The 27,106-nt window shown below is 43.6% G+C and overlaps 1 long non-coding RNA gene across 1 annotated transcript in view; it reads right to left on the bottom strand.

The window, feature by feature from the left end:
- LOC127573410 (uncharacterized) overlaps positions 1-27,106 on the bottom strand; it is a 56,728-nt gene that overhangs the window by 6,750 nt on the left and 22,872 nt on the right. Inside the window, exon 2 of the long non-coding RNA XR_007956773.1 lies at positions 3,200-3,290. This is a non-coding gene — a long non-coding RNA (uncharacterized LOC127573410). The remainder of the gene's footprint in view (positions 1-3,199; positions 3,291-27,106) is intronic.

Genomic DNA, 27,106 nt, shown 5'->3' with positions numbered 1-27,106 from the left:
GGGACTGTGTCTTGTGGTCAAAGTTTTGGTTATCAAGTATACAGTGGGAACCCAACTTCGTGCAGTTTCTGGTAACTCATTCAGAAGTAAAACCAGGTTAGCACTCTTCTTTCAGTTTTTCAGGGCAGTGGATTTGATGAGCTACATCCCTAAGGGACTGGGCAGTGCCCACCTAAGTGACTCTTTATCATGTGCAAGTTTAGGTATGGTGTATATAAGATTCAACCAATAATGTTGCATTTTCCAAAAAGCAACTCATGGAAATCTGAAATAAAAACAGAAAAGGCTCTGTATTTCTCACATTTTCTGCTTTTATTATGGTGCATTTAGCACTCACCACTGATCTACAAAACTGCTGACCTTTTCTGGTAACTATAGTTATGGGTTTATTACCAGGCAGGTCATCATGGTTATAATATAGCTGATTAAAAGAGCTCTGTGTAGGAATGCTTGAAATCTTGCCTCTCTAACATGGATGTACTAGGAAGGGCCAGGCCCATTATTAATAATAATAGAACTGCACATTAAATGTTTCATAGCAAATCATGTTTGAGCGTGCACTACTTCCAATGAAGAGATATCTGAGTAAGAAAAAGAAGGAATACTGAGAAGACAAAACCAAAATATTCAGAAATCTGAAGTAAAAACAGAAAGTGCTAGAAATATTCAGCAGGCCAAACAGCATTTCCAGAAATGGAGTTAATTTGTCAGGTTAATGATTTTTCATCAGGATAATGAGAAGATTTGCAATTAATTCTTTTTAATTTTTCACACAATGTGGCCATTCACTGCCTATCCCTAACTGAACTGACCATTTCAGAGAGTAATTTAAGAGCTGACCATGATGTTGTGGGTTTGGCATTAAATATAGGCCGGAATGGTTAAGCATTGGTGTACCAGATGGGTTTTAATCTAGCGGTTATTTAAATAGTATTTATATGGCAAGGTAAGTGCTCAGCCAGTAATCCCCGGTCAGACACATGAAGGGGAATACAGTGAGTAGCCAACATGATGGCACCCATATTATGCTTGTGTCCAAATTCAAGTTACTGGTCCCTGATATATGCTTGACTGTTCATTAACTCTGCTTTTGGATCTTGACTAATGTACCCAAATACTAGATGATACAAATAAAAACAGGAAAACTCAGCAGATCAGGTAGCATCCGTGAAAAAAGAAACCGTTAATGTTTCAGGTCCACAATCCTTCATCAGAATGGGGAAAGAGGAATAAAAGGGGTAGTTTTAAATTTAACAAGGCAGAAGAGACAGAAGGAACTCTCACCAGAGAACAAAGGAGAACTTCTTCAAGTTTCTTGGAAGGGAAATGGCGGTGAATTCAACTGTAAATGAAAATAAAAGGAAACAGATGCTGAATGTCTGAAATAAATGCAGAAAATGTGGAAAACATGCAGTTCAGGCAACAACTGTGAAAAAAGAAACAGAGTTAATGTTTCAGATATTAGATGACGCCTTAATATCATTGATAGAGGGATGAAGAAAAGTCTTGATCCACAAAAGGAAAAGTAAGCCTCTGCAGTTGACCCTCATTCTGGAGTTTGTATTTAGATTAAATGCAGATACACTAGAATTCCAAGTAACAATGTCATATGAGCCAGCTGACATTCAGCCAGTTCTGCAGTTATATAATTAAGCAGCTATGTGAGTGAGTCACAGTGCAATAAACCAAGTGAATAAAGTTATATTGAGAGGTCATTTGAGTACAAGTTAGCAGATGCTATGTTAAGCTTGTGTGGGGCCTTGGTCAGAGAGCACCTAAAAGACCCTTTTCAATTTAGACACTGACACATAATAGAGATGTAGATAAAAGTTGCAGGTAACATTGGAATTGCTTGATCTGAAGATGTTGACCACAGGAGAAGGTTTAATTTAGCAATCAGTATGGAGGTATTTTACATGAGCATCATGATTTTTAAGAGATGTTGAAAATGTAATAATGATGGCTTTAATTCGACCTTCATCCCTTTAAGTTGTCTGTGCAAACCCTATGGAGGCTGCCAGTGACTGACAATGGCACTTCCAATGGGCTGCATTCAGTAGCACTACAATCTCCAGGAAAAAGCATGGTTGATTACAGTTGGAGCCTCACAACTCCAGCAGCCCAGGTTCGATCCTGACCTCTGGTGCTGTCTGTGTGGAGTTTGCATATTCTCTCTGTGACCGTGTGCCTTTCTGCCAGATATTCAGGTTTCCTCCAATGGCCTAAATATGTGTTGCAGATTAATTGGTTGCTGTAAATTACCCTGTGGCTTAGATAAGCAGTAAAAAATAATCAAGGGGCAGTTGATGGGCAGATGAGAGATGTTGCAGATGTTACAGGGAAATAAGAAGAGAGGGAATGGGAACTAGTATAGGTCTGATGGGCCAAGTGGCCTCCATCTGTGTCATAAGAAGTAAAATCAGAATGGGGATAATTGGATAGTTCCACCATCATTCAGACCTAGAATACACATTACTCCAAATCATTGGAATTAATTTTCTAAATATAAAATTTATGGCAATTGTCTCCCAGAAATAATTGCCCAGAGAAAGAAATAGTTGAAGGCATTTCACTATTCCCATGCATTGTATTTAGCTGGAGGAATAAATCCTGCTTTTACTGTAAAATAATGCAGTAGTTCTGATCACAAGTTCCATCTGTTGTAATTCCTGGAGACTCTTAAAGTAAATATGCTTTTGGAATAGACTCTGTTTGCTGTAAAATAGACTGTCTGAGTCCTGCCGTACCATCTACTCATAGACTGGCACATAGAATAGTCATTCCAATTCAGCCAATGACTTGGAGCTTGGTCATATGTAATGAAGGAAGGGGAAAGATCTTTTGACAGGAAAACTAAAGAATGGGTTTCTCACAGGTCATTGTGAACTTTAAGACTAGACCTACATGGAACTATCTCAACAGATGAACCCCTGACAGGACAGCTATCTGTTGGGCTGGAAACAGTTGGGAGGTGGATATCAGCTAACTCCAAAATCCCAGGATAGGGACTGGAGAGATTAATGGGATATTATGAGGAGGACAAGGATGGGGGAATCAGATATGATGTGAGATGGGGTAGGAGGCAGTGGAATGAGCTCTTAGCTGATCATGGGGGTGCAATTGCAGTGAGCTTAAAAAGTAATCCTAACAGACCAGCAATAACATTTTTGCCCACAAGCAATGCTGCAAATGCACTTACCTCATGAGGGGAACAGAGATTGTTCAACACAGCCGATGAAGAGACAGGCATAGCTGGGGCCCATGCGAGTGCCCATGGACACGCCCTTGGTCTGTAGAAAGTGAGGGGAATCAAAAGTAAAGTTGCTTAGAGTGAGGACAAGTTCAACCAGGTGGAGGAGAGTGTTAGTGGAAGGGAACTGGTTCTGTCTCTGGTCAAGAAAGAAGCGGAGGGTGGTGAGGCCGTCATGATAGGGAATGGAGATTTAAAGGGACTGGACGTCCATGGTGAAGATGAGGTCGGAGAGCTTAAAGCTATAGAAGAGTTGGAGAGCGTGTGATGTGTCACGGACGTAGGTGGGATTTCACTTGGCCTATCTCTGACAGCTCGATCTCTTTTCTCGATCTTTCCATCTCCATAACAGGAGATTCCTTATCCGCCAACATCTACAAACCCACTGACACCCACAGCTACCTCGATTACAGCTCCTCCCACCATCTCTTGCAAGGACACGATCCCTTTCTCTCAACTTCTCCGCCTCTGCCGCATCTGCTTCCATGATGAGGCTTTCCACTCCAGGACATCCGAGATGTCCAACTTCTTTAGTAACCATGGCTTCTCCCCTACTGTGGTCGAGAGAGCTCACACCCACATCTCTGCCATTTCCCACACCTCTGCTCTCACCCCCACCCCTCCCAGACCCAACAGGGATAGGGTCCCTCTTGTCTTCACATTTCATCCTACAAGGCTATGTATCCAACACATCATTCTCCACCTCTTCCGTCACCTCCAACGGGACCCCACCACTAAGCATATCTTCCCCTCCCCAACCCTTTCTGCCTTTCGCAGGGACCGCTCTTTCTGCGACTCCCTAGTTTGCTCCTCCCTCCCCACCCCAGGGACTTTCCATTGCCCCCACCATAGGTGCAACACCTGCCCCTACACCACCTCCATCCAGGGTCCAAAACAGTCCTTTCAGGTGAGACAGAGATTTACCTGCACCTCCCCTAATATCATCTACTGCATTCGGTGCTCCAAGTGTGGCCTCCTCTACATTGGTGAGACCAAACACAGTCTAGGTGACCGTTTCGCAGAACACCTGCGCTCTGTTCGTAACCGCGATTTGCATCTCCCCGTTGCCAGTCACTTCAACTCCCCCTCCCACACTATCACTGATATGTCAGTCCTCGGCCTCCTCCACTGCCAGGAGAATTCCAAGGGCAAACTGGAGGAACAGCACCTCATTTTCCTTCTTGGAACCTTGCAGCTAACGGCATGAACATTGAATTCTCCCACTTTAAGTAGCCCCCTCAACTGCACCCCCTTACCCCCACCCCCCAACCATGCCTCTTCTTCTCTTCCCTTTCCTAGCCTCTCTCTTTTTTCTACCCCTTTTTCCTCCTTACCTTTGACCCATCCCCTGGTGGATCTGCTCTCCCCTCCTCCCCATTACTATCTCTTACCTGCATCAACCATCACCACCCTGTGCCCACCCTGCCTCCCCTCTTTTGTCCACCTATCACGGCTCTGATTTTCCCTCCTATATATTGGCCTTCACCCTTTTCGTATCTTCAGTCCTGAAGAAGGGTCCTGACCCAAAACGTTGACAGCCTGCTTGTCTCCACAGATGCTGCCTGGCCTGCTGAGTTCCTCCAGCATCATTGTGTTTTTCATCTAGATTCCAGCATCTGCAGTCCTTTGTTTCTCTACACCAGAAAGGAGTTTTCTTCATGGTGCCCATGGTAGGGATTGAGGGGATCAAAATAAAACGTCAACAAGTCCATTCCTAATTTATCCACTTCTGGTTTTATTGGAGGCAGAAGAGGGTGCAGGTAGAATCAGGAGGTGGGTCAGTTGCTGAAGTCTCTTCAGAAGGCTGCACTATTTCAACTGAAGTTCTTTCTAATTCCCACTGGCCGGAATTCCTCTAAACTCAGGAATCCTGGCAGTTGCAAGGAACTGGGAATGGTTGGATCCATGCGTTTGCAGCCTCATGGTGTTTTTCATCCTTTCTGTAGCACAGTACTATCACTGATCTTGAGGCAAGGTGCTTATTTAAAAAAACACGTTTCCTCAGAATGCCTCTTTACCATAGGCACAACCCATTACGCAGAGGGGCATTCAGGGATGGCTCATCAGGGGAACCATGGATAGCATGTGGCTGTCGGCTGCAAGAAAGAGACAACACCTGAGCCTTGACCCCAGCTAAGTAGATACAGGTGGTCTGACTTAGCAACCAGGAATGACGTGTCAAGGGTCACTGTAAAAATGAATTTGTCAGTGAAACTTGGAGGAGATATTCTGCTTAAATGTTGATGAGAGTGGAAGCTCACATACTGGGCTGACCAGCATAGGCAGGAAAATTCATGGACAAGGTTGGAGACCACTTCCAGCTGGACTGGTGATCAGTTCTGTCTGCAGTCCATGACACGTTGCCCTAAACTGAGCCTCAAACTCAGTTTTATAATGCAAATAAAAACATTGCCCATGACAGTTGGTTGAGTCATACCCCCTCCTTTTGACTGCATCCTTTGTATCCAATCTATATAACTCCTTGCATTGCTCAACTAGTTAGTCATTAATTTCCACAGAAAAGCTGTTTTGACAGGGAAGAGCTCTGAACTTTTCAGGAACTTGAAAGGTTTTTACTCCAGTGAACACTTCAGACTCAAAATTCTTTAGTCACATAACAGAAGCTCAGTGGAGAAAGCAGTTAAATACACTGGCCTTGGGTTAGATTTCTTAACAAAATCCCATGAATCTGCATGGAATTCTGGATAGAAAGTTTGATCACTATTTAGTCAATGTTGGTTCAGTGTTGGTTTACCATAAGTTAAATGCTTACTTGATCCTGATTTGGCTACAGTATTGCTAATGCATTATTTGTGTGAAAGAACATACTGGAAAAAGAATTGTTGATTTTCACAATCATTCTTTGAAACCCTTAGTTTTATCGTCTTTGCTAGGACATGTTATCTTTGTTAGGACATTTATGACGTGTTGAGTTCTACATGCATTCATGTGTATTATTTTTGATATGGTTTAACTAAGTTGAAAAAGCTCCATGAACTCTATTTCACTCACAAGAATGGAATGTTGCTGGAAATTTGGCAAGCCTTTGAGTTCCAAACTCATACATGGATCAATATTTCCATGTTTCAGTGTTGGAAGTGTGGTGCTTTTAACACAGTTAAAATATGAGTCTGTATACCTGCTGCTGGTAGAAAAGTTTCAGTTTCCTTTATTTTGTATGGGACCTTATTGAGAGTATTAAAAAGTTACGTCTTTCCTTTCAGGAACATGAAGCCCCTGTTCTACCATTATTGTAGTGCCAGATAGTGCTTTTAAAAGTATTTTCTATTACTATTGATCATCCAGCAACAGATTCACCAGTCTGTGGGGTAAAAGCTCCCACTTCCAGGTGTACACCAAGCTCTATTGGGACTGTGGCTGGCAGGAATGCCCATGGTTTGGTAGTTATCCCCTGGCTGATTTTGGGCATGGGAGACACCTCGGTGTGGGAGAAATAGTGGGGGGTTTCAAGTAATTGTTGGTGTTGGGACCCATTCCGGGTGAACCACCTACACCTGTGGCTCGGTGACTCGCTCTCTATCTCCAACTACATGAGGGACGATATCTCCTGTACTGGGGACATGTGAGCTTCCCCAGGATGCCAGACAGCCCATTGGGCAGTGTGGACAGGAGAAGGCCTCAGCATCCTTGGTGGCCACCTAGAGCCCAAAGTTGCAGCATTGATGGATCTGTCCCCAAATCTGTTGAGACCGTTGGGTTCCTCTGAGCAGAAGTCACACCGATGAAGTCCGGCGGAGAGGCCGAGCACTGCCCACTGCTCCTCCTCCCCCTTGTGGGCCTGGCACAGATGGTCACCGAGGATGCAGAGGGAGAGCAAGGTCTGGAGGAGGAGCTGGTGGCTGTGCACCTGCTGGTCTTTGTCCAGGTGCATGGTCTGCAGGCAGATCTGTAGCATGAGCCAGACTGCTGAGACTTCACTGGTGCAGGGGACGCCAGTGTCCTTTGCATTATCAGCAGTTTTACATTACCCTTCCAGCCTCTCCCCTCCATTACCCTGGGTTACATAGAGTCCGTTGTAATTCGATTACAGTTAAACATTGTTATAATTTCATGGAGTTTAAATTAAAATGAATGGGATTTCTGGTGGAATTAATTTGAAAAAAAATGCTATACAATGAACTCTGGCCAACTTTGAGGAAACGTTTAACTTATCTGTGTTATCATGCATTCTTTTACAAAATACTGATAATGTTTCCTTAATACTACTTTGCTACTGATTTGCGTGATTCAGACATGCATTGTATGACATATAGTCATTCTCCAAGGATGAATCGCCAGTGATCGGAGTTCAATTCCTGTCACTGTCTGTAAGGATTTTGTGCGTTCTCTTGTGTCTGCGTGGGTTTCCTCCGGGTGCTCCAGTTTCCTCCCACATTCTAAAGATGTACGGGTAGGTTAATTTGGGGGTTTAAAATGGGCGGCGTGGACTTGTTGGGCCAGAAGGCCTGTTACCACGCTGTAAATAAAATTTAAAAAAAAATAATTTTATGTATTACTCTTTCATTGGAGCCCAGTGAAGGTATTATACAAAAATAATGTACACTCGTATCTCATGAAGAAATAATGCACAACTTACATCTCATATTAAATTGTGTAAGAGCTTTACTGGCTCAAGCTATCCACAACATGAAGCTAAACTCGTCAAGATTCAATCAGTCCAGTATGCTTATAGACTTTCAAAGTACTTACAGTGTAGAACTTTCCCTCCACAGATGCTGCCTGACCCATTGAGTTCCTGGAGCTTTTTGTGTGTTGCTCTAGGTTTCCAGCACCTGCAGTCTCTTGTGTCTACAGTGTTGAAGTAGTGTGTTTGGCCACTAGATCTTTTCTAGTATTTATGGTTCACCAGAGGCTCTTCCCACTATAATTCACATCAACTTGTCTCTTGACATTTATTCCTTTCTCCCTAATGTGTTTATGAAGCTTTCCCTTAAATCCATCAATGCTTTTCACTGTGACCACACCTTGTGGTATTGAGTTCCACATTCTAAACACACTTTGGGTAAAGGAGCTTCTCCTGACTTCCCTATTGGATTTATTAGTAACGATGATACTTAACTTAAAGTTTGCCTGCAAATGGAAACATCTAGCTTGTCAAGACCTCTCAGAATTTTGAAGACCTTCCATCCTTTTCACTAGAAGATCTAGTCCCAGCCTCTTGAAGATGTCCCTGCCATTGAGGACATCCTCAAGAGGCGGTGCCTGAAGAAGGCAGCATCCATCATTCAGGACCCTCGCCACCCGGGACATGCCCTCTTCTCATTACTACCATCAGGGAGGAGGCACCGGAGCCTGAAGACCCATACTCAATGTTTAGGGAACAGCTTCTTCCCCTCCACAATCAGATTTCTGAATGGTCTGTGAACCCGTGAACACTACCTCGTTATTCCTCTTTTGCACTATTTCTTTATTATTGTAACAGTTATTTTTTTACGTCTTTATGCCTTGTACTGTACTGCTGCTGCAAAACAACAAATTTCACATATGTCAGTGATAATAAACCTGATTCTGAGTCTGAGCTTATAAAATCTATCCTCTTAGGTGGAATCTCCATAAACATCCTATTAAATACTACTTGCACCTTTGCCAGTGTCTCCATATGTTTGTACTCATATGGAAACCAGGGCAGTTTGTAATTTTCCCAATTATTACGTAACCAAAGTTTTAATGTGTTATACATCTGGTACACCTTCTCTGCTACTCATTTCATTAGAACATAAAATATAGAAGCAGGAGGGGACCATCTGACTCTTCAAGCCTGTTCTGCTACTTATTGATATCATGGCTGATCTTCCCCCTCAGCACATTTTCCTGCACGATCCCTATTTCCCTTCAGTCCCTTAATATCCAGAAATCCATCAATCTCTGTTTTGAATGAATTCAGTGACTGAGCCTCCAGAGTCAGGGTGGAGAACTCCAAAGATTACCCACCCTCTCAGTGAAGAACTGTCTTCCCATATCTGTCCTTCCTTTATTCTGAGGCTGTGACCTTTGGTTTTGTGCTCTTGTCAGGGGAAACTTTCCGCCTGTGTCCAGCCTGTTGAAGTGGCACAGATAGAGTGTTTACACATCGATATTCACAGTTTATACCAGAACTTGAATCTATTTCAGATCTTCTTCCTCTCCCTTTTTTCTTCTGACCAAATTTAATCTATTGCACTTCATTTTGCTGACTGTTACCCCCTGGATAACTTACCTTCTTTACCCCATGGATAAAAACTTACCCTGTGGATAACTTATTCTCTCCCACACACCCATCAACTCCTCTTTGATTCTTTTGCAGTAGCTAATTAACCTACCTTTTACCATTACTTTTAAGCTGATATTTACAAAAATTTTCATGTGAAATTTTGTTATTAGCGTAACATTCTTAGTTGTTTTTCTAAATTTAGGAATGACTTCCTGTATTTTGTCTTTCTACCTCTATACTTTACCAATTTTACTAAGATCCGGGCAAGTTTACACTGAAGCTGGCTGTACAGAGCTTTCCCATCAGAACCTCCTGCTGCTAGACTGGTCTTGTACCACTTAAAGCCAGCTGACCATATAACAAGTGCAGCCAACCTTACCAACAGTCTTTGCTGACTTAAACCTCTGGCCCACTAACAATGAAAGCTAAGAAATGCAGACAAAGGTAAGTTACCAGAGTTTGTTCTTCTTTTACAGAAAGTGAGAAATTGAAACAGAGCAAGTCAGAAGTAGAGAAACAAGAAAGAAACCCAGAAGGACACTTTGGACAAGGACAAAAAGGAGAACTGGAAGGAATGTATGTAATGTATTTGATGTAATGTTCACATCCCTGACCTTGAACTCAGCACTTACTTTCTAACTGCCTTGTATTTTCTTAACATTCTCAACAAAATTACCAAATAAAAGGGTATGGAAAGTGATTTCATTAATAAAAAAATATCCTGCGCTAATAGACACATCTCAAGATCAACACTGTTCATACCTCCAGGATGTCAGAAGATTGATGAATGAGCATTAGGGTGAAAACTATCCACCCAAACATATTCAATAAGCAGTAAAGTCTAACCCATACATGCAGCACAAACCATAAGAATCCTTTTACCAACACTATTAAACTGCAAATGCTTTCAACCAATATTTTGCTATCTGTAGAACATTTTTGATTATTTTTGACCTTCATCAAGGACAAAAAGAGACATTGTATTTATGTAGCACTGATTTACGACTTCAGGACATCCTGAAGTGGTTTACAACAAATGGAGTATGTTTGAAATCTAGTCACAATGGGAATATGTAGAAATGGGCAGTCAAATGCATGCAGCATGGTTCCATGAAATAATTAACCAGGTAGCCTGTTCTTCTGATGTTGAGTAAGGATAAGCATTGGCAAGCCGCCAGGGATAACGATACCACAGGGCATTTTACATCCACCTGGGAGAATATACAGGGCACCATGTTAATACCTCACCCAAAAGGTGGCACCAGTGTCCTCCCTCAGTGTGTCAGCTGAGACCAGTGCCCCGATTTTGGTGTTCACCCTTATCTAGTGCACTAAAGAGGTGCTACATTCAACACTACTGCCCAGTCAGGTGACCCCAAAAAAAGTCATACCTTTAAAATATCATTTAGGGTGGTTTGCATACTGATTACTACATTAAAATGGGATCTAAGCAGTTTGTAATGGCAGCTGACTACAGAGGTCGTAGTCGTCACCCCTTTGCCAGCAGGATTCTTGGGACCGATCTTTGTTGTCCAAAGTCGCAACATGTAATAGGAAAGCATGCAATGACGTGTGAAATACGTAGAGCTCAGGTGGGCAGATAACTACATATCAACGTCAAAAGAGCACCCAAGGTTTCACACTACTGCTCTAATTTATATCAGTAAGGCAGAGATGAGCAATCTCGCTCATTGATTCCTGGAGTTATACAGCATGGAAACAGACCCTTCGATGCAATTTGTCCATTTCAACCAAGATGCTTATCTAAGCTAAACCCATTTGCCTGCATCTGGCCCATATCCATTTAAACCTTTCCTATCCATGTACCTGTCCAAATATCTATGAAACATTGTAATTGTATCACTTTACCTCTTCCTCTGGCAGCTCATTCTACATACCCACGACCCTCTGTGTGGAAAACCTGCCCCTCAGATCCCATTTAAATCTTTCCTCTCTCACATTAAACCTATGCCTTCTAGTTTTAGACTCTCCTACCCTGGGAAAAAGAATGTGACTCTCTATCCCATCTATGCTCCTCATAACTTAATAAACCTCTATAAATTCTTGTTGTTGTCATTATATGTGTGTATGATGCTGTAAAAATATCTGCTAGGCTTAAGTGAATTGTGCAAATAGGTGCCTTGCCCAATTTCACAAGGAGCCGAGTTTCAACAGGAAACGGTCGCTGAGGTCTTTAAACATGGGCAAAACAGCTTTTATGCTCAACTTGTGCACATTAAAAGAACAGGCAGTGATGAGTTTAATGTCTTTGCTTATTTGTCCAAGTACTTGGAGTGGGACTTGATCAGACAACCCACTGACTCAGAGGAGAGAATGCTACAGCAAATTATTGCAAATTATGCAATATTTTTTACTCGCTCTACAAACAGAGAAGAAAGAAGTGTGTATCCTGAGTTTCACAAATCCCAAAGTGTTTTACAACGAATTTGTTGCCACTGTTTAACATGCAGGAACCCTGGCACTAAGTTCCCATAACCAACAAAACGATAAACACCAGGTGTTCAGCGCAAGTGTTAATGACTGAAGGTTGATGAGGATACTGGGAAAAAGTCACCTGGCCTTCTTTTAAATAGACTACAAGGATGAGAATTTCATCGCTTTTGGACAGATGCATTTGATTTAGTTTCATCCACACGCAAGCATCCTTAATGTTCTTAATGACTACCAGGGCTCCATACTCCTACTGGCCACACTTCCCCATCTGTGAATGCTCCTCCGCAGAGCCAATAGATGTAAAAGGTAGGGGTTGGGTTGGTGAGGGCGGGGATGGGGATGGAGGGTGGTGTATGGAAATTGTACAACATCTAAAAATGTGTGCTAAAACATTTCTTCATGGGAAGAGGGTGGGGAGGTGTGGGGTTGACATTTGGGGAGCCAGGTGAGGATTGTGGTTAAGAAAATAGGCCTTGGAGTCAGCTGGGGAGATCATTGGAGGGGGCACAGAAGCCCAAGGAGCAGTTGGGAGCAATCACTAAAAACTTGTTTAAAGGGGAACCTACGTAGAAGGAGGTGGACAGATGGGGCAGGCACGGTAGTGTAGCGGTCAGTGTAACGCTATTACAGCGCCAGCAACCCGGGTTCAATTCCGGCCGCTGTCTGTAAGGAGTTTGTACGTTCTCCCCGTGTCTGCATGGGTTTCCTCCGGGTGTTCCAGTTTCCTCCCATATTCCAAAGACGTACGGGTTCGGAAGTTGTGGGCATGCCATGTTGGCGCCGGAAGCATGGCGACACTTGCGGGCTGCCCCCAGAACACTCTGTGCAAAACTTGCATTTCACTGTGTGTTTCGATGTACATGTGACTAATAAAGATATCTTATCTTATGTCGAACTCCTGGGAACAGACCAGTAAGTTCAGGGATGCTTTAACTGAAGCTAAAGCAGACCTCAACCTTCAGTGTCTGAGCAGGTCATATTCGCACAGAGCAATTTTTTGCAAATGTCTTCAAACCATGGGTTTTACACACTGGTTGGCATCACTGTGCACATCTGGCAGCCTCTGTGTGCATGTGCTTCATACACAAAGGACCCAGAACCAAACTCCAGAAGTGGGCTGATATAGCACACACAATAATCATTTTTGATAAAATTCCATCGAGAATGTCAGCCCAGATTTTGACTCACAACGGCAAGAATCCTACCCAATGAGCCAGAGTTGACACCCAAGTATTCCAACCACTGCTGGTTGCAGGTTAGAGCCGAGCAAATGATCCAGCTCTCTTCCTTCCTTCTTTGCAAGGATCGATTGACCTCGTCAGAAAGGCATGAAGTGTTAATATATAAAATACCTTTCACATCCTTTTCTGGGCTTCCCTATATACTTAACAGTCAATGAACTACTTGAAGAGCAGTAACTGTTATAATGCAGGGAACACCATTCACTTGCAGTAAGCTCCCGGAAACAGCAATGTGGTTACCAGCAGATAATCTGTTGCAGTAATTTTGAGTGAGAGATACGCATTGGCCATGACACAAGAACTACCTCCTTGCATTACGCCAAGGGATTATTTACATCTACCAAGAGAGCAGACCAGGCCTCAGATTCAAGCGATAGATCTCCCAACAGTTCAGCACTCCCTCAGTGCTGCACTGGAGCATCAGCACAGACTTTTGTTTCCAAGTGCCTGAAATAGAACCCAAATCATCTGCTACCAACTGAGCCATTAATATCAAGCACAGATGTAGCCAGATACAATTGTTAAAATAGATCTCCTTAGATATAGCCAGATAGAAAAACATAAGGAACAGAGTTAGAGGTGGGTCCCATGTCCCTTCAAGTCCACTCAACCATTCGGAGATGGTTCCCAATACTTTGTCTCATCCACACTCCCACCCAATCCCTGTATCCTAAATGTCAAAAACCAATAGGTCTCAGCTGTAAATATATTCAATGACTCCATATCTACTGCTTTCTGGGGAATTTCAAAAATACACAATTCAGCTTCTCTTCTGTCCCAAATAGCTCTCTACCCTGAGGCTGCATCATCTAATTCAACACTCTCCAGCCTGAGGAAACAACCTCTCATGATCTACCTGCCAATCACCTGAAAAGTCATCAACTTTCACTAAGATCACAACTCGTTCTTCTGCACTCAAGCGAGTCTAACTCATAATTAGTATAATTGTCAAGTTTACTTTGTGTCTGGTGGATGTTGCTCATGTGGCTCAAACAAGTCATGAATATATTTCTTCCATAAATCATGCAGCACATTAGGAAACTCAGTCATCCTTGAGACCTTTGTTACAAGTGAAAACACAGCTCCAGGCAAGAATTTTGTGTATCAGGATGGATAATTACTAGCTTTACAAATGCAAAAAGTAATGTACACAGGATTAGAAATTAAAGCCTCCTGCAAACTGCTGGTAAAGCCAACTAGTTTTTTAAAAAAGTACTGTACAATGAAACAGCTGTAGCGGTTGCTACCGCGGAATAAAACAAGACTCTACTCGGAGGATTGCCAAACAGAACTGGTTTATTTTCCCGCCTTGCGCTGGCCCTTTAAGGGAGAATGTTCCCGCCCAAAAACAACCGGTAATGACGTAAGTCCTACGTCATCAGGACTTTCCCGCGCGCGGGTTCTCCCCATCGCTCGGAAAGACGAGGCCCGCCGCCATCTTGGGCCTCGTCGCTCCGACGCCGCGCGACCCGACTGCTGAGCCAGTTCGCCCGACTAGACGGTGAGTCGCCACACAACCCCCCCCAGAACCGGTGATACAGTCCCCAAGGTCCGTGGGCTGTGCCAGCTGCCGCTTAGGGGGGCAGCCTCTGCGTCGTGGCGTGGCAACCTCGACAGGCTGTTGCAGATCCAAATGGGCCGGTTTGAGGCGGTCCGCCGTGAAAACCTATTCCCTGCCTCCAATGTCCAAAATAAAAGTGGATCCGTTATTGCGTATGACTCGGAACGGTCCCTCATATGGTCGTTGCAATGGCGCCCGAGGTGTGCCCCTGCGAACGAAAACAAACTTACAGTCCCGTAGTTCCTTGGGCTGGCAGGATGGGGCTTGACTGTGCCGTGAGGTGGGAATCGGGGCCAAGTCGCCAAGCTTCTCGCGCAGTCTTTGTAGGACTGCTGGGGGTTGTTCCCCTTGGTCCCGAAGGGCAGGTATGAAATCCCCGGGGACAACTAGTGGCGCCCCGTATACAAGCTCAGCTGACGAAGTGCAGAGGTCTTCTTTGGGGGCAGTGCGCATGCCGAGCAGGACCCAAGGCAGCTCGTCAACCCAGTTAGGACCCTTCAGGCGGGCCATCAAGGCCGATTTCAGATGGCGGTGAAAACGTTCCACCAACCCGTTTGATTGAGGATGGTAGGCCGTGGTGGTGTGCAGTTGCGTCCCTAGCAGGTTCACTAATGCAGCCCAGAGACTGGAAGTGAATTGGGTGCCTCTGTCTGAAGTGATGTGGGCCGGAACGCCAAAACGTGAGACCCAAGTTGCGAGCAGCGCCCGGGCGCAGGAATCAGTGGTGATGTCAGTCAGGGGGGTTGTCTCAGGCCACCTCGTGAACCGGTCCACGATGGTAAGGAGGTACCGGGCTCCTCTTGAAACCGGCAGAGGGCCCACGAGGTCGACGTGTATGTGGTCGAACCTCCTACGGGTAGGCTCGAACTGCTGTGGTGGGACCTTGGTGTGTCGCTGGATTTTTGACGTCTGGCAGTGCGGACAAGTCCTGGCCCACTCACTGACCTGTTTGCGCAGGCCATGCCAGACAAACTTGCTGGCGACCAGTCGGACAGTAGATCTGATGGACGGGTGCGCCAACCCATGTACCGAGTCAAAAATGCGTCTCCGCCAGGCTGCAGGGACTATAGGGCGGGGCTGACCAGTCGCAACGTTGCAAAGTAGGGTCTGCTGACCTGGACCAACCAAGAAATCTCGGAGCTGCAGACCCGAGACTGCGGTTCTGTAGCTGGGCAGTTCATCGTCGGCTTGCTGTGCGTCAGCTAGGGCCGTGTAGTCGACACCCAAGGATAGGTTGTGGATGGTTGGTCTGGAAAGTGCATCAGCAACGACATTATCCTTTCCGGAGGCATGTTGGATGTCAGTTGTGAACTCGGAAATGTAGGATAAATGTCTCTGCTGACGAGCTGACCAGGGATCGGAGACTTTGGAGAAGGCAAAGGACAGAGGCTTATGATCGGTGAAAGCGGTGAAAGGCCTGCCTTCTAGAAAGTATCAGAAATGCCGGACCGCCAGATACAGCGCTAGAAGTTCATTTCGCGGGTCCAAAAGCCGTTTGGACCGTCGGGGTCACCAATGTAGTGGTTGCTACCGCGGAATAAAACAAGACTCTACTCGGAGGATTGCCAAACAGAACTGGTTTATTTTCCCGCCTTGTGCGGGCCCTTTAAGGGAGAATGTTCCCGCCCAAAAACAACCGGTAATGACGTAAGTCCTACGTCATCAGGACTTTCCCGCGCGCGGGTTCTCCCCATCGCTCGGAAAGACGAGGCCCGCCGCCATCTTGGGCCTCGTCGCTCCGACGCCGCGCGACCCGACTGCCGAGCTGGTTCGCCCGACTAGACGGTGAGTCGCTACACAGCCAACATTTCTATCATCTATGTTAAAATGTTTTTCTTGTGAATATTGTGTATCTGATGCTATGTGCCTGTGATGTTGCTGCAAATAAGTTTTTTTATTGTACCTGTGCATACGTGTACTCGGGCATATGACAATAAACTCAACTTTGACTTTTGAACAATATATTTAAAAACGTGTGCAAATGACGGATCAAGCAAGTTCTTCTGTACTCTTTTTATTTGGATGAACTGCACTGTGGGGTAGGAGTTAATGAGAATATTCTGGTCTTAATTCCTGACGCACTAATCAGCTTTCCAGCCTTATAACACTATTTTTTTTGGGTAAAAGCCACTGCATGGGTATCATTCTGCAATCAGTGTTATAACAAACTCCCCCTGTAGTGTGGCCCTGCATCAGCAGTGGAGCCTGACAACATTTACAGTGTCTTTCCTGGGCAGTCGCCAACTCTGTTCCCCCACACAAAACCTCCCAACTCCAACTGCTCTGCCCAATTGGACTTTTCTTCCAGTACCTTTACAAGCTATAAAAGGGCATGTTTGAAAACAATGCATGCACTCTGTACTAACTCAATGTATCTGCACTGTGTAATGAATTAATCTGTACAATTGGTATGCAAGATGAGTTTTTCACTGTACCTCCGTACAAGTGACAATAATAAACTAATACCAATGAATAAAACTTTTATTTTATGCTAGGCTGTCTAGACTGGTACCTAGGTGATTTGCCTTTGATTCCTGTAGCCCAGTGGCATGACTGGTTGAGCTGCTGCCTCCCAGCTCCAGCGACCGAGGTTCAATCCTGACCTCTGGTGTTGTCTGTGTGGAGTTTGTGTGTTCTCCTTGTGCCTTTTCTCCAAGTGCTCTGGTTTCCTCCCACATCCCAAAGACATGTGGGTTGTAGCTTAATTGACCAAATAAATTGTGTAAGTGAGTGGTGGGATGGGGTGAGTTGATGGGAGTGTGGGAAAAATACATTACAAGGAATGTTGGTGAGGGGAATGGGGTTGCTTTGTTAGCCAGCATGGTCTCTTTCTATATTGTAAGGAAGAATGGAAATATGGGATGGGGTTGGCAAGCCTACTTAAATGCAGCAAAAGGTGTTTCTCATTCATAAAAGAAAACCAGTAAGTTATTCTGCCTCCAATCTAATATAGACTCCAGACCTTCTGCTTTCAAGATTTCTGTGAGTGGATAACTTTGATTCCAATCAATTCATTAGATATCAAACAACCAACGTAAATCCCTAAACTCAAAAGATCTTTTATTAGGATTTAAAACTTTTCAGAGACTTCTATAGATTGCCTAATGGAGCATATTCAAAGAACCATCTAAGTTGTTTTTGACTTTTTGATTCTATATTGATTTTACTGTTGTGCTGCCTGAACCACTTGTGCATTGATGCACTTTGTTAATATTTTTATGCCGTATAATATTATAATGCTACATTGGGAAACAACAAAGAAAATAAAGGTAATCATCAAACATTGACTGCTATGCACAATAAAAGCAGCAAAAATAGCGGTCAAGAATCGTGGAGAGCCCTTGGATTTTAGTTCCCATTTATAAATTATAATCATTAACATAGAACTACTAATGTCATTCAAATACATGCAGTAACTTAACCACAAGAAAGAGGTTCTGACATTATTCAGCTTCCTGGAAAAACCCATTAGTGAAGCTTCCCTGAACAAGATACTTAAAAAGTTTGAAATAAATCATCACTCAGGGTCATGGTTTCTAAATTCAAAGACTTCATCTTTATGCATATTAAAACTAGTTAGAACAAAGCCCCTTGTATAATCTGTTCTTTCTCCAGAAGGTTATATGCATTCTTTAAATGGGCCATACAGACACAAATGAATTGGAACTCCTTTAATCCTTTGCTGTCAAGTCTGAGACTAGTGCAGTCTACTTCTTTTAAGAATAAACACAAATGTGTACATGAGTGATGCTGGTTTGTTATCAAAACTAACTTGAAAACATTGGACTATAACCTTGAGAGGAAGTTTGTTGTGTCAGTCCTTTATTGAGATATTGCACAGACACACTCGCACACACTTTTTCCGGCAAAAGTTGCTGGATGGCAACATTAGATAATTTTTCCACCCCTAACTCAAGTAAACCAACACACCCATCAGGGAAGGTTATATAATGGTCATGTTGTAGTTCAGTTATAATAATCAACCGAGGATGCAGCTAGTGGACAAATACAAGACAAATTCCCTTCAAACTCTAGTGCAGACTTATGGGCATGCTGCACTTGAAGGGACACTGAGCACTGCACCAGCTTTGGTCTCCTTATTAAACGAGGATGTACCTGCACTGAAGGCAGTCCATAGACGACTTCTGAGATGTCTTATGAGCAGGCTGGACTTTGTATTCTGTGGAGGTTAGTAGAACAAAAGGTGATCTCAGAGAATCAAAGGATCCTGAGGTGTTGGGCTGGGTGCATACAAAGTAAATGTTTCCCTTGACAGGGGAATCCACATACAAGTAGTTGGGAAAGGGGGGCACAGATTAAGAAGTCATCTCCATCCTTCAAGACGGAGATGTGGAAGGATTTCTTTCTTCAGAGGGTTATGAATCATTGGCATCCTCATCCCACACAGTTGTGGAGGCAGAGTCACAGAACATGCTTGAGGTCAAGAGAAACAGACGTGCACAGTATGGGCACCAAGGGCTCTGGGAAACAGGCAGAAAAGTAGAGTTGAACATGATGGTGAAGCAGGCTTGAGGGGCGAATATCCTACTCCTGCTCCTGTTTCTTCTGTCCCAGGCTGGAAAAATCACAGGCAGCGGACAAGAACAACAAAGAGTTCTGTTTGACTGGAAGTCCAGTCTTGCAGGGGTTGTGACTGACATTTTATACATTGAAGAGATTAGATCACGTCTGAGTGGAAAGATTATTTGAAATGGATTTGGATGGAAAACTAGGGGAACAATATAACATTCCGAGGAGGAACATATTTAGATTATAATCATTCACAGTCATCCCTGTCTGGAATAGATTAACAAAGCATTCTCCATTGTGTTTCAATCTTCCCCATGAAGTGGGGATTTCCAGTTATAGAGGATAATATGTGGCTTAGATGGGAGTGAGAATTTATAGACGCCAAGGCATCTTGGGCCTTGCTTCTTGGCTCCATAGAGGGAGAGAGAAAGATGATGCAATCGATCCCTAAATTGACTTTGGAGCCTTTGACTTTCCCAGGCTACTGCATAATTGTAAGCTGGATGCGTCTTCTTTTCAATCTCAGAACGTGAGTAGCACTTCATTGTTATTGCACATCCTAGTTATAAAATAAACAGTGTGGTGATTCTTCTTAAACACTGTAGCAGTTTGAGTGGGGAGGCCATTTTGGAGAACTGTCAACCATGCTGGTGTGGGACTGGCTAAGTGGGGGAGTTTTCCTGCATTACTGGAGATTGTCGAACCAGTGGTCTTTACTTGTGAGAACCTGATGATTCAACTAATACCAACTTTTTAAAAACATATATTCTTACAGATATTTCTTTATGACATAGAAGGAAGACATCATGACCAACAAATCTATGCAGACTTTCAAATCAATCCCATTAATCCCATTTCCCCCACCTACTTCTCTGCAACCCATTCTCTCCCCCAACATCTAACTACACTTGGGGTAATTTGCAGTGGTCAATAAACCTGTCATTTTTCGTGGCTTTTGGAATATGGGAGGAAATCACGCAGCCAGGGGAACAGAGAGAAGGTGCAAACTCCACAGATAACACCGGAGATCTGCTGCACTATGGTGCTGCTCACAGAGCCTTTGAACTATTTTGAAAGGTGGGATTTGACCTTGGGATCTCTGGTCCAGTAACAGAGCTAGCATCTTAGCAAACCCCACTAGGTGCATACTCCTTGATAGAGAGGGCTTGATAGGGCAGGTGGCCGTTTTCCATCCACTCACAAGTTGCAGAACAAATGCTTACTTCTCATGAGCTGGGATCCCTGTGACATTCAGTCAATGGTCAGTCAATTCAATCTTTTCTTTATAAATTGGGTAAAAAGGAACTCTGGCATTGGAGACATTATTGCCAGTAGACTGATTGTTCTTGAGACAAACTTAACAGACACTTAAAGTAAGAGGCACACAGCCATTAATCATTGTTGACAACAAACAGTTAAAGGTGTGTAATCACAGCGAGTCATAACATTTTTGTTGATCCATTATTTACCCTAGTTCAAGTACTCTTTACAGTTTCATTTTCCTTTAAGAGTCCCCTACAGTCTCAATTTTCCAGTTGAGTTTCTCAGAAAATGAAAATTTCAACATCTACTCAGCCTTGACAGCAACCATCTTAAAACCAAATACAGCTCCCAAACTTTTCAGTGGCAGGCCAGTGTCAGAGGCAGGATTACAGTACAAGTTTTGCAGGGAACTGCGATGTGGCTAAGTGGAACTCTTGTTTTAACTGCTACTAACCCCTGAAGTTTTGTTTTAAATTGCAGTTTAAATTGCAATTTATTTCCACCCTACTAAATGTTACAATAGAGTTTATTCACCACATCTAGCAATGATTGACACATGAGACGGAGACAAGAAATGGCAGCTCCAGCAACACTATCAGTTGTAATAAAATAAAGCAAAGCTTGCTCAAGGATTTAGAGACCACTTCTGGAGAATTAAATGCTGTGTCTTTGTTTTTAGATGAGTGCAGTCAAAATCTCACAGTCAGCCGTGACTGTGGTAAACTGGATTACGTACGTGCACCACAATCTTCCATCACCCGGATTGAACGGGGAAATCTCACATCATGTTGGTGAACTTGTAATTTTGCACTCAGACTCTCTTGTCCAGAAAACTGGGAAGAAGGTTTCTGTCTCCACCATCCTTTGAGGCAGTGAATTCCAGTTCCTGCTCTTAATGATTTATTGTCAATTCTCCTCTAATCCTTCGCCAAGTAACATAAATCTATGGCCTGGTTACTGACCTCTGCAGAAGAAAGCAAGCCAGTGTGGAAGGAGCTATACGATTACTCCCTTTCCTCGACCCTTTCCCCTGTAATCTTGCAAAGGTTTCTTCTTTAACTGGTGATCCAGTTCCCCAAAGTAAATTACTGCTGACTCTATTGCCTTTTTGGGCATAACTCCCTGTGCTTACAAAGCCTAAAGGCATCTGCAAAGGCAGCACCACCACCCTCCCACCACACACACAAAACCTTCCCACCACCAAACAACCAGTGGCTAAAGTAAGTTTCACTGCAGTACCCTGCCCATTCAATAAGTTACAGAGTATGAATCAGATGTACAGGAGCAGGGATAAGGCACTCTTCCACATTGGTGGCTAACCAGTTGTACAGCTCTTACACATATTGGCAGACAGTATTATTAGCAGACTCCTGGGATTAGGCACTTGCCTGCCCACAGCCTAAATACATCCCATTATGTATTTACAAGTATTAATTAATTCTACCCACTCCTCACAAGTGAGGCCTTCACGGAACTCAAGGGAAAATATACCTACACAAACATGCAACAAATGAAACTGAAGGTAACCTTTCACGACGTGGTTCATTTAATCTACCTGATTAATAGTTTTGGTTTCATGTTTTTACAGGAATGTATTACAAAGGCATTTAAAGCAGCCAGGGCACAAGTGGTCCCTGGCTAATCGGAACAAGGCACAATTAAATCAATGCCTGATGAGTAATGTAACCATTCACACACTGATAACTGTCCACATTAGGGAATGTTTTCAGAATTGATGAGGAACTGTTGATTCTCAGCTTGACTGGAAATCTGTAAAGTTTTTGCAAAAAACCCTGAGCGTGGAATGTGCAGCGGCTGCGAGCATAGTTTGTGTTGCACATTTTATGACCTTGGGACGTCCCAAAGAGCGTCACAATCTTTTTCTCCATATTTTTAAACAGAGAGTGTGCATCCTCCACTCAATAAAGTGCATTTGCTGCTTGCAACATAATGCTGTCTGATCAGTCGCTCATGGTTCAGCACATCTCAGACTTGCATGCAAGGTGGAAGACCAAGACGACTTAGAGGTCAGATGCCAGCACAAGTGATGGCCCACATCACTGCTGGACTCGAGGCTGAGCCCAGTAGTGGAGGAGTGACTCTTTGAGGAAAGGATCCGGGTGCACTTCACATCCAGTCCTCAGTCTCACACCAGAGTGGCCTAGAACATAGAACACAGAACAGTACGGCACAGTACGGGCCCTTCAGCCCACGATGTTATGCCGACCTAGATAAACCTTATCCCCATTCAATCTATCCTCCTCTCTCCTTCACATCCCCGAAGCTATTTTTCTTTCAACCACGTGCCTAAGAACCTCTTAAATGATCCTGTCGTATCGGTCCCTACCGCCACCCTCGGCAGTGCGTTCCAGGCACCCACCACTCCGTGCAAAAAAACCTACCTCTAACATCTCCCCTGAACATCCCTGACATCTCCACACATCTTAAACAGGTGAGCTCTAGTATTGGCCATTGCCACTGTGGGAAATATGTCTGGTATACAAACGCTGACCATGTTCATTTGTATTGGGTTGCTTGGAAATAGTTGAGCGCTTGATTTTACTTTATTTTAATATTTTTAATTATTTGAGAGTTTTTTTGTTTTAATTACTCTTTAAATAATTTTATTGGTTTAATCATATAACACAATTTGAACAAATTTTAACTGTTTCTACCAGAGACATAAACAAAAGGATAAAAGTCAAAATGTCAAAGGCTATCGGAGCAATCCACGGGCAGGGCCTCGAGGCCTGTTTGCTACTTTGAGCCTGTCGGACATCTGTCGGGTGTGGGAGGTCAGTTTATCCCTCCTTCTGCATCAAGAAAAGTTCAGGCTGATCTTTGAGCCAGAGACAGTTCTTTCTGACCCAACAGATATTATTCACTCTTTACAATACTCACATTCTGTGATTCCTACACTGCCCAGTATGTATTTCCTCTGTGATCACACACTTTTATCATTAGTACAACAGTACTGTATGTTAAACATTTGTATACTGTTCCATATATAGCTTATAGTGCACTATGTATACATTCCCCGGTGACATGTCTGTTGATTCAAAGAAGTCAGCACTTGTTCATAAATCATTGACATTGCGAGTTCCTGAATTAATTTTGATTGTCTTGAAGGAAACAGAGAAAATTTTTCCTGATCTTCATCCCCAATTGCCCTTGAATTCCCATTTTTTTTTTGTCTTTACCTGATTACACTGACTAAGCGGGTGAGAGTGTCTTGATGCGATGTTCAAAGAAAAACAATTGTAGCACAGGCCTCATGGACCAATTGATGCTTCCTGACTGATACTTCTGTATCTCTGCTGAAGGACAGAACGCAAAGTTCTGCAGTATCTGTCATGTAGGAACATTATTTGTTACTACTATCATTATTGTCAGAGTTGTACTGCGTGGTAGCAGAAGTCTAGATTCCTAATATTATGACAACCCCAGTGTTGTGTCAGCAAACAGGGCAGGGCACTGGAACAGCAGTGGAACTGGCACCTTTCCTGGATGCCTGGAGTTTGTGTAGAAGGAATACAGCATCGAGGGTGGCAAAAGGCCCACAGCTTCTCAAGAGAAGGGTAGCAAAGCAACAGACTGGATGAGCTGTTGGGTGAAAGTCCGAGATAATCAAGGGGTTGCATGCCAGTGGATTTGCTTGATCACTCTGCCACGGAGCTCATCATTAAGCCCAGTAATAACTAGATTTATTTTACTTATCTATCCATATAGTTTTATTACCTGTCTCTAAGCAGAGGCATATTAAAAAACTGTTCAAAGGCCTTTGATGGCAGGGGAACAGATCCTCAGGATTCACTGCCAGCACTCCATTCCACTCTGTGGCCATTTTGTCTCATCGGGCACCCCATGTGGACATTCAGCTCATGAAGATCTTGCATCCGGTGGAAATGGGGAGTGGGGGGGACAGTGCTGGCAGCGAATCTGGCTGTGGCTCAGATCCACCCCACTGCAGTACTCTGCCTTCTGATCTCTCTCCACAGATGCTGCCTGGCCCTGCTGTGCTCTGCACCCCACAGTTCCAGCTGTCTGTTTGCGTGTCTCTCCCACCACCCCCCCAGTGTCCTATTTACACCCACTCCAGAGCACATCAGCTGCCATTGGCAAGCCCCACCACCCTCTTTAAGCAGGCTCTAATCTGAGAGTTTATTTTCAATTTCACAGGCATTCCTTTCATCATCTCCACCCCTCCCTCTGCTTTGTAAATTAAAACGCACCTGTTTTCTAAATGTTCCCTGATGATCTGAAACATTGACTCTGTTTCTCTCGCTACAGGTGCTGGGAACTGCCAGCATTTAATGTTTTCGTTTGAAGAAAGGAGGAAATCAGGCACAGAAGACAAAAATGGTTGGTAGCAGTCAGAAAGAGGCGATGGCTCGAGGAGGAAAGAAGCCAAACGTAAAATCGCAAAACAAAAAGGAGCGTGACAAAGAGCAATGAAACAAGTCCAGACACAGAGAGGCCAACATACATGGTGTGAAAAGCACATCCAGAAAGAGAAACAGAAAGAAACAAAGATTGTATTGTATAGCATATTCCACTATCCATTCCAGATAAGGAATAGATGAGCCACACTTAGGAAATGAGCAAATGCTAAACCAAGAACATTTCAAGTGCTTTTGAAATGCAATCACTATTGTAGTGGACGAAATAAGACAGCCAATTCCCTCAAAAACAAAAGTGATAATAATCAAATAATCTACTTTTAGTTAGCATTTGAGGAACAAAATCCAGTCAGATTTTGGTCAGGGACAAATCCTTGCTTTTCTTCAGGCATCTTTTAAACCCACTCGGAAAGCTAATGGTGCATCAGTTTAATAGCCTGACCAAAAAAACAGTGCCTTTGACAGTACAGCATGTTCTCAGTGCATAAGTGTTTGCCCAGATGTTTGTGCTTGAGTTTGAAAGGTGTAGAAAGCACTGAACCCGCTGGCTCAGCTGTGAAAGCACTGCCAACTGAGGCACAGCTGTCAACAAGAGGCAAAGATGCTCAAAGGCACAATGATGGAAACAGAAAGAGAAAACAAGAAAGATTTAATGAGTGGGAAATGCAAAAAGAAAGTTACAGGAAGGCAAAAGAGAAAATGATTCTTTAGGCTGTAAACTCCATTTGCGCAATACATGCTCCTAACAATGTAAAACAGCATTTCTTCTGATTTACCATGACCCCAAGGATGAAAAAGCTCCCATACATGAAAGCACCAAGGAATTGTTGCTGGGTTTGTGGACAAGGTGATGATCATAGAAATTCCACGGTTCAATTTAGCAACCAAACCAGGTGGGAGATTACTTTTGCAATGAGTTGTAATGATCTGGAATACTTTGCCTGGTAGATGATCTTATAGTAACTTTTAGAAGGAAATTGAAAAATATGCATGGCTCTGGGGGAAAGGACAAGTGAATTGGATTGATGGAATAATTCATTCAAGCAGCCAACACAACACAATGAAGGCCAAACGGCTCACTTCTGCAGATGTGATTTGTTGTTTTGCTTCCCAGATTTGATTTCAACAAGGCTAACAGAAATGAAACCCAGGAGGTTTATATAACAGAAGGCAGGGCCAGTTTTACAATGTACTGCAAGTTAAAAATTCACTCTGCTGAGCTGATAGGAAATAGTGACTGCCCGTGTGGATTGAGGGATAGAGGGGGTTGGAGAATGGAGGCAAGGTAAGCATTGATCAGCCATGATCACATTAAATGGTGGGGCAGGCCTAAAGGGCCTGGTGGCCTATTCCTCCTCTTATTTTCTTGTGTGTACCCACCCGGTGGGAAAGATTCAGCCACCAATCTTATTACTTACCCAGCTCTCCAGCTTTACATACCTGTTAAAGCTTCACCCTCTACTCCCAACTCACTGCATCCATCAGTACCAGTAGGGACAGAGATGGCAGTTTAAAGTTGGTTCCAGGTGAATGGATTCCACCCAAAGTGTTAAACTGTCCTTTTGCTTTACAAGGATGAGATAGATTTTATAGGGTTCACACCTTGGGCCTGCTACAGTGGGTGGGACGGGTTAAAATCATCAAACTCCACTCACTGCTCACAGTCCATTAACCATCCTGAAATAAAGAACGCTGGAAGTTGTCAAGAGGTCTGGCAGCAATCACGTGGATTTAGATCAATTACCTTTGGTCAGAGTCCATTAACCATCTCATGTCTATTCACCAGTCTGTGCACTAACCAGCTGAGTCCACAATTAAATCATAGCCACTAACCAACAACATTTCATTAACCAGATTAAGTCTATTTATCAGTCCAGACCTGTGAACCAACCCAGGTCCACTAACCTTCTCCAGGTTATTTCCACTAGCAATTCGAGTCCTTAAACCAGTCTGAGTCTATTAACCAAACCAAGCATTTTACTCAACTTTTCCACTGATTCAGTAAATTCATGACTTCTAATCAACCCAAATCTACTAACCAATCTTTGAATGTTAACCACACAGTTTGCTAATCTGATAACCAGCCTGTGTCCATGAAACAGCATTTCCATTCATCAGCTTGAGTTTCAGCCTGATTTCATTAACCCACCAGTCGATTCATGAACCTGTCCACAAACCAGACTAACTCTGTTCACT

The sequence above is a fragment of the Pristis pectinata genome, chromosome 8, assembly GCF_009764475.1.
Source record: "Pristis pectinata isolate sPriPec2 chromosome 8, sPriPec2.1.pri, whole genome shotgun sequence".
NCBI lineage: Eukaryota > Metazoa > Chordata > Chondrichthyes > Rhinopristiformes > Pristidae > Pristis > Pristis pectinata.
This window is presented reverse-complemented; position numbering and strand designations above follow the sequence as displayed.